The sequence below is a fragment of the Pseudopipra pipra genome, chromosome 3, assembly GCF_036250125.1.
Source record: "Pseudopipra pipra isolate bDixPip1 chromosome 3, bDixPip1.hap1, whole genome shotgun sequence".
Lineage (NCBI taxonomy): Eukaryota > Metazoa > Chordata > Aves > Passeriformes > Pipridae > Pseudopipra > Pseudopipra pipra.
In genome coordinates, this window is record NC_087551.1 from 69,846,821 (window position 1) to 69,860,547 (window position 13,727).

General features: G+C 46.9%; 2 long non-coding RNA genes across 2 annotated transcripts; one reads left to right on the forward strand and one right to left on the reverse strand.

Moving 5' to 3' along the window:
• Window positions 1–5,070: 5,070 nt before the first annotated feature.
• LOC135411752 (uncharacterized) lies at window positions 5,071–7,430 on the reverse strand. Its single transcript, XR_010429282.1, has 2 exons — window positions 7,297–7,430; window positions 5,071–5,394 (listed from the first exon to the last, which is right to left on the reverse strand). It is a non-coding gene; the product is annotated as an uncharacterized LOC135411752 (long non-coding RNA).
• Window positions 7,431–7,528: 98 nt separating this feature from the next.
• LOC135411751 (uncharacterized) lies at window positions 7,529–9,669 on the forward strand. Its single transcript, XR_010429281.1, has 3 exons — window positions 7,529–7,770; window positions 8,926–9,032; window positions 9,518–9,669. It is a non-coding gene; the product is annotated as an uncharacterized LOC135411751 (long non-coding RNA).
• The last annotated feature ends 4,058 nt before the right edge of the window (window positions 9,670–13,727 follow it).

Here is a 13,727-nt window from a genome sequence, read left to right on the forward strand (position 1 = left end):
TCATTATGCCCTCCAGTCTGTCTGCACCCATCTCTCACCTCCCTGTATGCCCCTCGCAAGCTCCTTGTGACAAGAACAGTCATTTTGTTCTGATACAGTAGCTTAATGACTGGGGCTTGCAGCACTCTGTAATATGAATAACAATCACTTTATTATCATGGGGTCTTACTGCTGGACAGTACACAATAGTAGTGTTCTCACTTCCCATGTGCTGTTTCTGTAAGACATCATATTGGTGCCAAGTATCAATTTCTTCTGGCTAATCACAGAACATGAGCTAGCGTTGTTCCAATAGCCAGCAAAGGTTAATGGTGGTTTACCTGTAATGTTTTTTTAACAGGTAGGTCTTGCTTTTTTTACCCAGAGAGCTTCATGTCCATGTTTATGATCACAGAAAAAAAAACACAGAAGCTTTGGTTTATTTTGGTGGTTTTACAGTAATGTAGAAAAATAATATTGCATAACTACTACAATGATTTTTTCATTTGCAAGAAATATTTATTAGAGCAACACTTGTTTGAGGTAGATTAAAACCACCAACCAAGTTTATGAAAGGTGTGTACAGTCATAGCTGAGCTGCTGAAATTGCTGGGGGAGTACTGCACTTATGTAACAGATATCCAAGTTAATCTAGAGTAGGTGGTTAAAAAATTGTTATTGTTATTATTATAAGTCTGAAAGTAATACCAACCTACCTATAATTTTTATATAATGTGCTTGCCTTGGAATACTTCTGTAGGATCAGTTTTTTCCAGCTTTGTGTACTGACGAACTGGTAAGTGTATTTTAAGGACTGTAACAGGCCATTTCTGTGATTATTTTGTTTTGTGTTCTTCGAAGTATCTTGGACAGTACACACAATGTGAGGGTATGTAACTTCTGCGTGGACATTGCATGTGTTGAACGAAATATTCAGCCATACATTCCTTTGGCTAAAATGTCTTTTGATGATATTCAGTAAGAAGTTGTGTGAAACGTCCAACTGGTATTTCAAGTCATTATAGAAAGGTTACCTATGCCTCAGTCCATTGCCAGAATGGAGTTTTGCTTTGCTTACACTAGCAGTAAAGGTTATAAATAAAGTAGGAAAGGAGGATCTGTATTTTTTTTAAATATGACTTTTTAAAATAAGGAATTTTTAAAAATCAGGTATTTGCTACTGACTCTTGGATATGGTCTTGTAGGCAGCAGTAATGTATTTTATGTGATTTCCATCCCAGAAGACTAATCATGTCATTAAGTAATAAAAAACCAATATGTGAAGCACTGAAGAAAGGACTTCTTCATAGCTATCAGCAGCAAAGTTTTAATTATGGATCAGGTCCTGCCAAATGATGTATGGTTCAGATGTCTTTTCCATGGCCTGCATTTGAGCCTACAGTGTTAAGATTCTTCCCTATATCCACAAATAGGAATTGCTCGCAATGTTAGGGGGAAAAAATAGGAAAGAAAGTTTGCAGCATTTGATTTTGTAACAAAGTTTTAATGCTATCAAGTTTAGGTGTCTGAAGTTCTCCAAATCATAATGAAATTTAAATATTTTTAAATATATGTTTTTAACATTTGCATTGTTAAAAATGTTTTCTACCCTTATCTGGGCAACACAGCACAGTTCTGCTCTGGAAAGATAACCTCTAACTCTGCATGCTTGACCTGGTCAGGGACACGGTTGTCAATTCAGAGTCTTGCAATTTACACAAGTGGGCACTGAACTTTAACCTGTAAGTTCAGGTCACACAGGTTTATGGAAAAGCAATCAGCTTTTAAAGAAAACATACTTCCTTAGCTGAAAGGTGAGCCAGAGAAGTGCAAAATTAAAGGCTTAAAGTCTTACTGCAGAAGGCTCCTGTGGTCCCCCAGTTTGATAGACAGTGCTATGAAATGATTGTAAATTGTCAGATCATATAATTATTGCTAGGCTGTGCAGTTCTAAAACATCTGTTGTTGGTCATGCCATTTTCTAATATGATGTAGAATCAGTAGTTTGCAAAAGTATAATTAAGATTTTCTGTTTTCAACTTATTGTATGACTTGTTCTTGCAGTAGTACAGAAGAAAGAAGGACAGTTTCCAATAGTTTGGTTTTGGTGGTAAAGCTCAGAACATTAACTTGCTAACAAAGAAGAACCAAAGGAGATCAGGCTTCTCCCTTGCTGATATCCTCCTTTCGCTGCAGCAGAGGAGATTCAAGGAGGCAGATCAAACTGTGGCATTTTATAGTAAGTGCAGTTCTTGGGAAACATTTGCTTTTGAAAAGAAATATTTGTAAATATAGCATCACAACTGCAGAAAGTATACCTAACAGAGTTGATGGGGGCAAGTCACCTTTACAAAATTCCCTGCACACAGTGAGCAGACTGACTTGCTTATGTTGAGAAGTTTACAGACTTTGGTTTTACCCACCCATAAATGCATGAAAATCTTCATAGTTTGTGGTTTCAAAATACTCCCCCTGGTAATAATGGAACTTTTCTTTAAGCATCTAAAAGTTTTCTTGTAGCTTGCAAGCATAAAAATAAATCCCTGCTCATTTAAGAAACAAAGGGAACATCTAATAACATGCCCTGGTGGGTATGTCCCAGTGGGAATTATCAAGAGTTGCTTCTGCATCTTGCTGCTGCTGGATGAAAGCTGGAAGTCCCCTGTGACTTTGAGGCAGTCAGTTCTAGGAAGCAGGAATGGAGCAGCTTCTCTTATCATCCAGACTGATATTAGAGCTGTTTAAATGTATTTGAGTCATCTGAGATTGTGACATGTATCATATTTGAGCAGTGGCTGTACGCTTTCAAATCCCAGGAACTCAATCTCCCATGATAACATTTACATATATTGTCTGTGGAAAAATGCTCAACTGTGACTTGTTAATGTAAATCTTATGAAATACTTGTCAGTGGATCATGTGTGCTGGAGGACATAAGAAATGACCTGCCAGCTAGATCAGAGCCAGGCATGTTCCTTTCCACCTAACGTGCCAAACTCATATATCAGTTGTAGTGTGTCATGCTTTTATTAATACACAGTGGTTGTGCTATTCCAAGACTGTCTTATCACTGCAACTTCTCGTGCATGAGAGATGTGGTAATCCATTTGTATTCCACCTACCTCCTTCGGGCTGTTCCGTGCATGGCTGTGGGGAGACCAGCATTTCACTGGTCTGTGACTATGCGTAGTCTGCACATTACCTTGAAAATTAAATCAAAGGAGCATCATAGCAGTATTCAGTCTTGTCCTTGTGTGGGCTGAGATTTCAGTGCACGTGACATGGCACTGGAGGGGACACAGGAAGAGAGTTGCAATTTTCCCTGCTTTTGTGGGAGCAGGGATGGTTTCTGAATATGCTACATGTGAATGTCAAAACAGAACACACTTTTGCTTTGATGAATTCACAGTTTTGCCAGAGAGGTGAATTCCAAGAGTATGCTCATTTAAATCATTAGGGTATGTCCTAAGTTTATTTAGGCCAGCATGGACAATAAAACTGTGTTGACATTGATAGTAACTGTCACTTCTTAAATTAAAAAAAAAACAAACAAAAACAAAACGAAAAAACTTAAGCAAGTTTCCTATGCCTTGCTCCTCTCACGCACATATCCAAATGTGGATCTAAGGAATAATTTGTTTCCCAAAAATGCCCCGAGAAAACAGGATACCCCGTGTAGCCAGAATAGCTATGCATCCTAAATATAACAGTGCTGAGCATTCATAGGGCAGGGTTCAGGTTTACACCATGTACCACAGCTTAGGATGTTCAGGGCCAGATGTCCCCCCCATGTAACATGATTGCTTCCTTAGCTGGGTGCCAGACCAGCTCCCAGCCCTGCATCTGCTGGCAGGGAACGCAGTTACCTGACCCAGACCCACCTCTTCCTGGCCAGAACTGTCCCTCCTGCAAGAGAAGGTGGCTTGTGTCATGGACAGATTTCTCAGCCCCTACGCAGACCGTGGCACCTGTCTGATGTGGAGGTTTGCTACTGTGGCTGGGTGTGAGCTATTGAGTTGATCCTCTGAGAGGCTCTGGAAGCAGTGGGGTGGGCACAGAGGTCCCCTCGGATACGAGGGGTGGTGGATGCAACATGCCATCGTGGAGCAGATCCAACACGGAGCCCACGTGTGGAGATGGGAAGAAAGATTACCCAGCCCTCAGGAGCCTCCACCTTACGCAAGCTGTCCGCACACATTGCAGCAGTGGGCGTCTTGGGAAGGTGCCGGCAGCGCCTGGGGCAGGCTGGGGGAGGGTAGCGCTGCTGGTGTGCCACCCTGCCATCTGGCACAGAGAGGGTCTGGCTGTGGGATCCGCTCTCCCGGACACTTTGTGAACACCGTGGTGCTTCAGAAAAACTCTCTAGACCTCCTGGACCCCCATGGCAAATCCCACCCTTGCAAACTGGAGCATGAGCCACTGAAGTGTGAAAGAGACTAGAGCCAGCAGTGAGGTGCCAGCCAGCACAGTGATGGGCATGTTGTGCACTGCCTCTCCCCCCACGCACGCCGCTCCCCAAGGCCTCCAGGTGGGAGAGGCAGAGGGGGAAGGTGCCATGTGAGGACCAGCTCACTCCTGACTGTGGAAGGGTGATGCACTGAATTGCCCAGCTCTGTGGTTATGTGCCTCCCTGGAGTGGGCCTGCAGTACCCATCTTCCAACATGTTTCAGGCCCTGAAGTTTCTCGGAGAGTCTGACGAGTCCCGCATGTGGGTGAGGGTAGAACTTCTTTAAGTTTTTAGAGATGTGTTCTCCTACTTCTCTGCAGTGCCCCAGACACAGACCTTGTTCTGCTGTGCTTACATGCTGTCCCACAGGAGGGTCTCACAGTAACTGGCAGTTCACTGGATTTGGATGGATTTTCAGGAGGTCTGATCCCCTCCAATCTTTTTTTCCCTGCCCTGTTCTCACCTGCTAGGGCTGCTGTAAGCTTTAGCTAAAATGCCCCTTTTTGTATCATGGCTCAGCTTTGCCCAGTCCTACACAAACCCTCTCTTCTCCAGCCACCTGGCAGCCTGCACCCGAAGAGACCATTTTGTGGCTAACGTTAGATGCATTAAAAAAAAGGTGTATTTAGAGAGCCCCTGGGTGGTTTGTTTCACTTTGCTTTTACTGCTGCGAAGGATATTCTGCTGCCAGTGCTGTCTAGGTCCTGGCTGTCCTGGAGAGTTGTCTGACAGCTCTGATGTTTGTCAGGATATGTAATATGACAGCATGTATTTGAGAGCACAATCCCTGTTGGGATTATAGTCTTCAAATTTTCTTACATATTAAACCATCGTGTGCCTTGTGAGAGACTACTGAGGAGGCTGCAAAGAATAGTCCTACATGGGAGAGTTCAGCAGTATGGCAGGCATCATCTAGGCCATCTACTTGGAGAACATGAGTCTTGCTGAGTAAATGCTTCTCATTGACCTGCAAGCCAAAAAGAATGGTCTGATGGAATCTCAAATTCCTTGGCCATGGCAGGCAAAAGAAAGTCTGAAAATGCCATGCTCATATAGGGCTCCTGACAGCCTACCTGGACTAGGCAAGAAGTGGTTCATGCAAGCCCTCTGCCAGCAGGAATCTGCTACCTCCTTAAATCATCTGCTGGGCAGGCAGCCTTGTCCTGTTGAGGGAGGGGAGGCAGCAGAGGAGCTGAAGCAGGAAGGGGGTCTCTGGCATCGCGTTGCGGTGCTGCAAGATGAGTTGCTGCCTTAGATGGCAAGGAGGGGACTGGCTGCCCCTTGTGCTCTGCAGAGAGGGACACTTAGCACCCCACTGGCATTATCATTTTGGCTTCCTCCCTCTGCAGCCTGACCTGCTGCCCCCGAAAGTCCCAAGTAGCAGCTACTTTGGAGGAAGGCTTCCAGCTAAAAACTACACTGACTCAAATGACTTTCCCACTTGGTAAGAACAGGGTGAGAGCTGGACCCTGTTCTGGGAAAAACTCTTGAAAATGTGTATTTTTGCTTCCCTTTGCAGATTCTGTCAGGGAATGAGCATGGGGTCATTTGGGGAGGATCTGAACAAACCCTGACAGAATCCATTAGAGGGACTGACATCCTAGAAGGGGGAGAAAGGTGGAGGAGGCTGCCAGGCCTCGGGGGTATTCTTTTATATTTCATTTATGATCTGTTGATTTGGATCTGGCTGGGTTTTGAGCCCATGAGTCATGTTCACATGGGCAGGTGGGAGTGGCTTCATTGTTTTCTTTTGAATCACAGTTCTCTGTCACCAGAACATGCTTTAACAGCCACGTGCACGTATGCGTGTGTGTGTCTGTGTGTGCATGCCAGACCCAGCCAGCCTGGAGGGAACAGGCTTGGCTGACTTTGTCTCAGCTTGGTGGACTTGGCAGTGGTAGGTTCACAGTTGGGCTTACTGATCTTAAAGCTCTCTTTCAATCTAAATGATGCTAAGATTTTGTGATATGTGAACTAGGATGTTATGAACTGTGAGCAAGTGCCATTCTGCAAGAGTTTCTCACAGCTTCTGTTTTATACACAAGGCTCTCTGGTGAGGGGTCAGGACCCCCTTTTTGACTCCTCCACTGGACTTTTGGAACACCGGCATGCTTATCCTACTTGCTTTGTAGGTGGGTACAATGAGCCTCCAACAGTCGCTGCTGTTGGACCTCAGTGATGGTGTGGTCATCACAGACCTATAGAGAATGGCTGGGGTTGGAAAGGACTTTAAAGATCATCTAGTTCCAATCCCCCTGTCATGGGCAGGGACACCTTGCACTAGACCAGGTTGCTTAGGGCCAAATCTAATCTAGCTTTGAACACTTCTAGGGATGGGGCAGCCACAACTTTTCTGGACAAGCTTGCTTGAGTTCATGAAGTGTTTAGACAACACACAGTGTAAGTCTTGGGGTGTCTTGTGCAGGGACAGGAGTTGAACTCCATGATCCTGATGAGTTCCTTCCAACTCAGCATATTCTATAATGCTATGACTGTTGGCTCATGTCCTGCTTTTCATCCTTCTCTGCAGGGCTGTTTTCAATGAGTTTCTCTCCCAGTCTGTTCTCATATCTGGGGTGGGGTAGACCCAACCCAGGTGTAGCACTTTGCACATGCACTTGAGGAACTTCACAAGGTTCTCATGAGTCTACTTCTTAAGCTTGCCCAGGTCCCTCTGGATGGCATCCCATCCTTCTGTTGTGTCAATTACACTGTTCAACTTCGTGTCATCTGCAAATCTGCTGAAGGTGCACTCGACCTCATTGTCTATGATGAAGATATTGAAGAGCACTGGTCCCAAGACAGAGCCCTGAGACACAATACTCTTCACCATGGTTCCCACCCACTGTCCAGAGACACACAGGCTAACGTTTTCTTGCTTGTTGTATAATAAAGTGCAAAGAGATGCTTGGGAAGAGGGTTTGGAGTCAGAAGATGGGATTATCATCTCATGCTGCTGTTTAGGGGAGCACAACTCCAAGGCAACAACCTCAGTTGGGGGCACACCAGCTGAGATGTTTGTGGTGTGGCTCACAGCAGCACTATGACAATGTTCACCAGAAGCTGCTTTGTGGAGCTGTACATCACAAAGTGCAAGCCCTGTCCCCTGCCTCAGGAGGATTGTTGAAAGCTCCAGAAGCAACCTGAACCTGGGAGCAGCGGGCCTGAAATCTCTCTGAGTCATGGCTAGCCCAAAGGTGTAGGACCCTCACATGGAGACAAGGTGTACAGCTGCCTACGGCTGGGCTGCAGCAAGTTCAGGCATCAGGACAGTGGAGTTGTCACTGTCTCAAACCCCAAAACCCCAGCTTTGTAGGAGAGCCCAGCAGGCACCACTGCAGGGGTAATGGCTTTCTTGGTTTGAAGGAGGTGGTGCAGCCCCCAGGGGAACATGTATGGAAGATGAGGGGTCTGGGGTAGCACACACCCTGCGTGGGCAGAGCTGGCCCCATGAGGGCTGTGCCATAGCTCCCACCATGCTTGTAAAGGAGAGCAGACCTTCAGCTGCACTGACAGTGTGCCAGCCTGAACACTGTGTTTGTGTGGACAGGACAGAGGCAGCCAGGCTGGTGGCTGCTGTGCTCAGCACTCCCCTCACACGCCAGCTGGCTCCTGGCAATGCCAATGGGAGGGCAAAAATCCACTGGTCTGCTGGGTCCACTGAGAGATGCTGAACTCCTCTGAGCTTTTCCATGTGCACCTGCAAAGGGAAAGCTGCAGTGAGAAACACCTCAGGCTGTGAGCGCCCAGGCACTGCACATCCCAGGTGCCAGAGTATGAATAATGTACAGGATATGTACGACGCCCTTTGGCAGCTGATGAGAGTATGTGGTGCAGGCTGGAGGAGGGGGAAGAGCCATGAATCTCTGCTGCCCAGCCCAGCAGCCTGCAGAGCTGGGACTGCTCTGTTGAGCTGAAAGACCGCAGAGCCAGCACCATACCACCAGTACCAGCCATAACTCCTGATAAACCTGGGAAAGCTGGGGTTTGCAGCCCTGCCAGGAGAGGGGTGGCTCTTTAGGAAGATGGTGCTGTTCATCAGTTAAGGTTTGTTTTGTGGGTTTTTCCGTCCTAAGACAGCTACATACAAATGTGAAATTCACATTTCTCTACAGGAGTTTGGCTAAATACTCTCACATAATCCACAAAAAAGTTTCAGCACAGGTCTGAGCCAACTCCTTTCCTAGAGCCTTTCAGAATAGACTTGTCACTGGTTTCACTGGGAGGCTTCAGAGCAAAACTGTTGCATCCTGGCTTTGATTTTGCAAACAGCTTCTTGAGGCTTGAAAATGAAATGCCTGTCCCTAGCTGTTGCCATTTTCTGCTTGGCAAGTCTCTCTGCCAGCAGCCTCCATGGTGTTATGATGGGGTTTGTAAATGTGGTTTGTGTTGGCCTGTGTACAGGGCCCCAAATATGAAGTCTGTGGTGCAATATATGTTTACTCCTTGGTGTTGGCATGGTGTGTTTGATAATGGACCTCTTTTTCCTTAAATATAGGAATAGGGAAGGCGCAGGAGAGCTGAGAGGAGATCTTTCTGCTGTTCAGATGGGACTGAGGAGCTCAGTAGCCAAGTGTGGCTGGCCAGGACCTCTGTGGCTGGCTGGTGAGGACCTCTGCCAGGGGTTGCCTGCCATCTGCTGGCAAATCCCATGGGATGGATGGAGCCCAGGAGGGAGCCGGAAAAGGAAAGCTGTTGTGGTTAGGTTGTATCACTCTGGCCAGAGACAACACTGTTTTTCTGATAGGACTGAGGGTCCATCACTGATGCTTCCCGCTAGTGAGGCTGCATTACTGTCCAACATATTTCCACAACACCATTACTCTGGCCAAGTTGCAGAGATATGTGGCCCTCAAAGTCAAGCCCTGAAATTCCTCATTTTCCATTGCCTAGCTTTCAGGTACATTCTGATGCTGACATCTTGCCTCTGCATCCAGCTTTTGCCCACCTCCAACAGGGCCCACAGTGACCACCATCCCAGGATCAACCTGTTCTCTGTAGTTTTGAAGCCCAGAGCTGTGCCAGGTTCAGGGTTATGGCACTTTCTTGCCAAAGCAGGCATCATCAGTGCTTTTCCTCTGGGGCTGCAGGAGGATGACATGAGGATGATGCCAACATGGAGCATTGGCTGTTGGGTCAACAGGGCAAGGCCACTAAGGGAAGCAGCCCCTGCGATGAGCCCCTCACCTGCCTGTCACAACACCGGAGCTGAGGCTGACCTCTCACAGGCTGGAAAGGAGCGGCCAAAAGGCAAGGTCTGTCTGGGCAACGGGGTGGAAGGCAGCTGGGAACTTTGGTGGCGTGATGGGGCAGATGTCAGTGAGCTGGCTGGGAGTTTTGTGCCTCTGAATAGCAATGCCTGAATCTATTTACATACCAGAATGCTCTTGTAGTCTGGGGTCCGGGGAACCAGGCAAAGAGGATCTGTACATGTTCCTGGTGCAGAAAGAACAAAGCTGTGATTTACAGCAAATGCCTCCCTCCCCCTATCTCTGCTGTGGAGATAATCAGTGTTTTGCCTGAGTCTTGCTGTTTGCACAGGGAACCTGTTTTCCAGATTACTTGACACGTATTTTGGCTTCTTCATGTCTGAGTTGTCAGATAATGCTGGAGACTGTTAAAGTGCGGAGCAGAGGCACTCCAAGAGCCCAGCCTGCTGGGTCAAGCACCATTAGCACCACCAGCAGACACAGCAGATTGGTTCACATGCCACAGGGCTGTTGTTGCTGAGCTGGGCTGCTCCATGCTCTCCACCATCTTCTCTCCTCAGCTACCCTGCTCACCCACTCCTCTGCTGCAGAGGCTCATCAGTGAATCCCACCAGCAGTGAGGACACCGGGCAGCCCCAGGCAGCACGTGCTTGGTTCAGCAGGAGAGCAAGAACCCTCCCATGGGGTTCAACTGCTGTTTGTACTGATGACTCAGTCTGTCTTCTCTCCGCCCTTCTCCCCTTCTTCTTTCTCTTCTTCTGTGAAAAGACAGACTGGAATAAACTGCTCTGCATTGCCCATCATGGCCTGAACAGGTTGGAATAGTGCTAGACTCTGGTTGTGAGCAGTGGTAGCTGTGGGAGACAGATATTTTGGGGAGTTTTTCTGGAAGTCTGTGGCATTGCAGCACATCCATCCATGCAAAGCCAGGCAATATGTCTACTCAGACAGTTTTGTACATTTTGAACCATCTCTGAATTAAAGCTATGTGTGGGCAGTTCATAAATGAAGCTGGGAGCAGTTCTGGTACCAGGAGATAGGCATCCTCGGGTATCAACCCTAGTTCCTGTGACAGTTATTTCTTTTATCCCTGAGAGTTACAGGAGCCAGTACCTGCAATGCTTTTTGCCGCATCTTAACTTTGATTTTTTTATCCACAAATTATCCCAGGTTGTTTGACTCTCTTGTCTCACTCAGGTGTGCTAGCTATGCCTTTTTTGTAATAAACTTTTAATCACTTGCAAAAACAATTGCATCCCTAACCTGGGAAGGAGATTATTACTTGTTACATGAAATCCCATCTGGCAGCAGCAAACCCCACTGCAATCACTTTGTAACAGCACCTGGAGGCAGACACATAGCCCTAATGTAAGGCAGGTATTTGTAAGTGGGATGGGTACCATGACTATAAAAGGAAGTTTAATGAAATGGCCTGTGCTATCTATGTATGTGACACTTGCTGTAAAGCTGTAAAAACTGTCCATCTTTCTCTCCAAGCTATTTTATGGCTCTGTTTCTGTATTCCCCATGATACGGACCTGTTGAAATAGTTCTAAATATCAGGGTATTGCACAACTTGAGATAACACTGCCCGTCTTGCTCAATGGCAGAGGGATAATAATGGCAGGCTCTCAAAAAATACCTGCAGGGAGAGATCCTGGTTTCATTAGCTTGTTTGTTTTAAGCTGAACTGCCATACTTGCATTTGTTGGTGCCAAATTCTTTTGCTCCCTTTGCCATATAACAGAATGCTGGCTTGGTTACCTTAAAATGTAGCCTGAAACAATTCCTGTGCTGCATCAACTGCTGGAAAACATGCAGCTGAGGAGAAGAGAATTTAGGTGTTTTCAGGAGATACTTTGGCAGTGAGAAGGGAAGGTGATGCTCAGGAGATTGGCACCTCACATGCAGCTCTCCAATGAAACTCAGTGCAGGGGTGAAAGGAGCAACAGCACTTCTTTGCTTTGCTTGCAGAGCTGCAGCCTTGTACTCTGCTTTTCCCGAGCCCCCTCTCCACCTAGCTATCCTTAGTGTTAAAAACCATGCCCTACTAATTGCTGTCATTAAAAACAGAGGATTTTCTATCCTCTGTCAATAGAGAGGGTGTCAGCCCCTGAGCCCTTCGGCAGCAGTGCAAGGGCTCCCACTGACGCTTGTGGGTGCTGGCACCCGGCCCAGGACAGCCATCACTGCCAAGAGCCGCACTGCCACCCGCTCTTCAAGTGAGAACCCGATACCAGGGCAAAACCCAGGACAGCTGCAGCAGTCACACACCAGTGCGCCATTTGGAGACTTACAGAGAGGCACAAAAATGAGCTGTGCCTTAATATAACTTATTACAACCAGCTAACCCATGCTTTCCAGAAGAAAATTGCATCTTCCACAATATATTCTAAAGCTGTTGCTGCACTGAGGCGTACTGAAGGCACCATAAAATCTTAAAAATGCATCAGACAAAATGAAATGCTTTTCTTATAGTGTCACTGTAATCCCGACTAGGGCTATAATGCACGAATGTGTGAGATACATGGTTCCTTAAACAGGGTCTGTTTATGCAAGCATTTCCTTGCCATGCCTGCTGGGAATACAGCCTCGACAGGGAAACGACATTTGCGAACAAATGAGCAGAGAGACACCAGCAAGTTCTCATCTCTGAGGGAAATTAGCATTTTAATATTCTGTGCAGGGCTTTGCTAGGCGGCCAGGGCTCGTAGGTGCTGTGTAATAATGACACTGATAATTAATAATAAATCCGATGCTGAAATGCCACTGAGTTGGGGCTGTCTGCATACCTGGAATGTGGCAGGGGTTCAGGGTGGGAGCCGCTCTCATGGCAGTATTTTACAAATGGGGATAGGAGACTCATAGCTAAAATTAAGAGATAAGAAGGGTGACTAGTAAGAGAGCTGAGTGGCATGGAAGTAATGAAAAATCTTTGGTGCTGAGAGAAGGAAAGACAAAGGTATTACAGGCCTGATGCTGCTCCCGATGTTGCACTGGGACTGAGTATCCTTGAACAGTGCTGTCCCGGGTTTTCTACTCCTTGCAAACTGCCGGTCCCATTCAGACAAAGACAGTGAGGACATGGGGCTTGTGAGATGCGGAGTGGGATAAGCAAGGATGAGGGGGGGGGGGGCAGTGGAGTCCCTGCAGCTCACTCAGTGGGATAGCGGGAGGGTGGAAGGGATAGAGCCTGGCTCAGGGGACTGCTCTGGGGCTTTGTCCAGCAGAAAGAGTGGACTGAGCCTCTGCTGACAGCAGGCTGGGAGGCAGCATGAAAGGAAGGCTGGAGTTACTAGCTGGCAGGTGCAATGTCACATGCCTCCAATGAAGTGGATGCTGCTGGTCTGGGTCTGAGTGACTCATCTGGAGACTCACTTTTCTCATCCACAGCCTTGTGCAGAGCTGGGAGGAGATGCTTCCTTCACTCCTGTCTGGCCTGGCTCTACCATCCATCACAGCATTGTGTGGTCCATCATCTAAAGAAGTGGTGCAGAAAATATTAATCCAGTGTGGAGCACTTACATTGGGAACATTTCCCACAAGGAGCTTCTCCTGTGACTGGGTCAAGACCACCGATTTAAGGTGATGAAGGTTTGAAGCCTCCCTGGCACAGGCTGTTGAACCTCCACCTCTCCCAGGACTGTAGGATCCAGGCTAACTGGGAGTATTTATGCCACCAGATGGTTTCAAGGGGTTTTGTTCCTCAGCAAGCTGCTTGGAGGGATGCCCCAGTGGTAGTTTTTCACAGGCAAGGCACATCTCATAACACTTCAGTATGCTGCATAGCCACAGTGAGGCATTTCTGGCAGCATCTGATGTCGTGACAATTAATTAACAGTGGGCACAGCAGGTGCCTCTTTAGCCCGAAGCTGCAATTTCACCACAGGCATTTCTCCCTAACCCATTTCTGATGTGAATTTTCTGTCAAATGTATCTGTTGCTCTCAGTCTTTTTTTTTTTTTTTTTTAATTTTATGATGCCTTTTACTACTCTCACCAGAGCCATTTGCCAGCTGCTGCAGTCAGCTATTCCCCACACAGGCAGGAGAGGCTCAAATCGGGGCTTCTTTTCACTGAAGGTGAGAAAC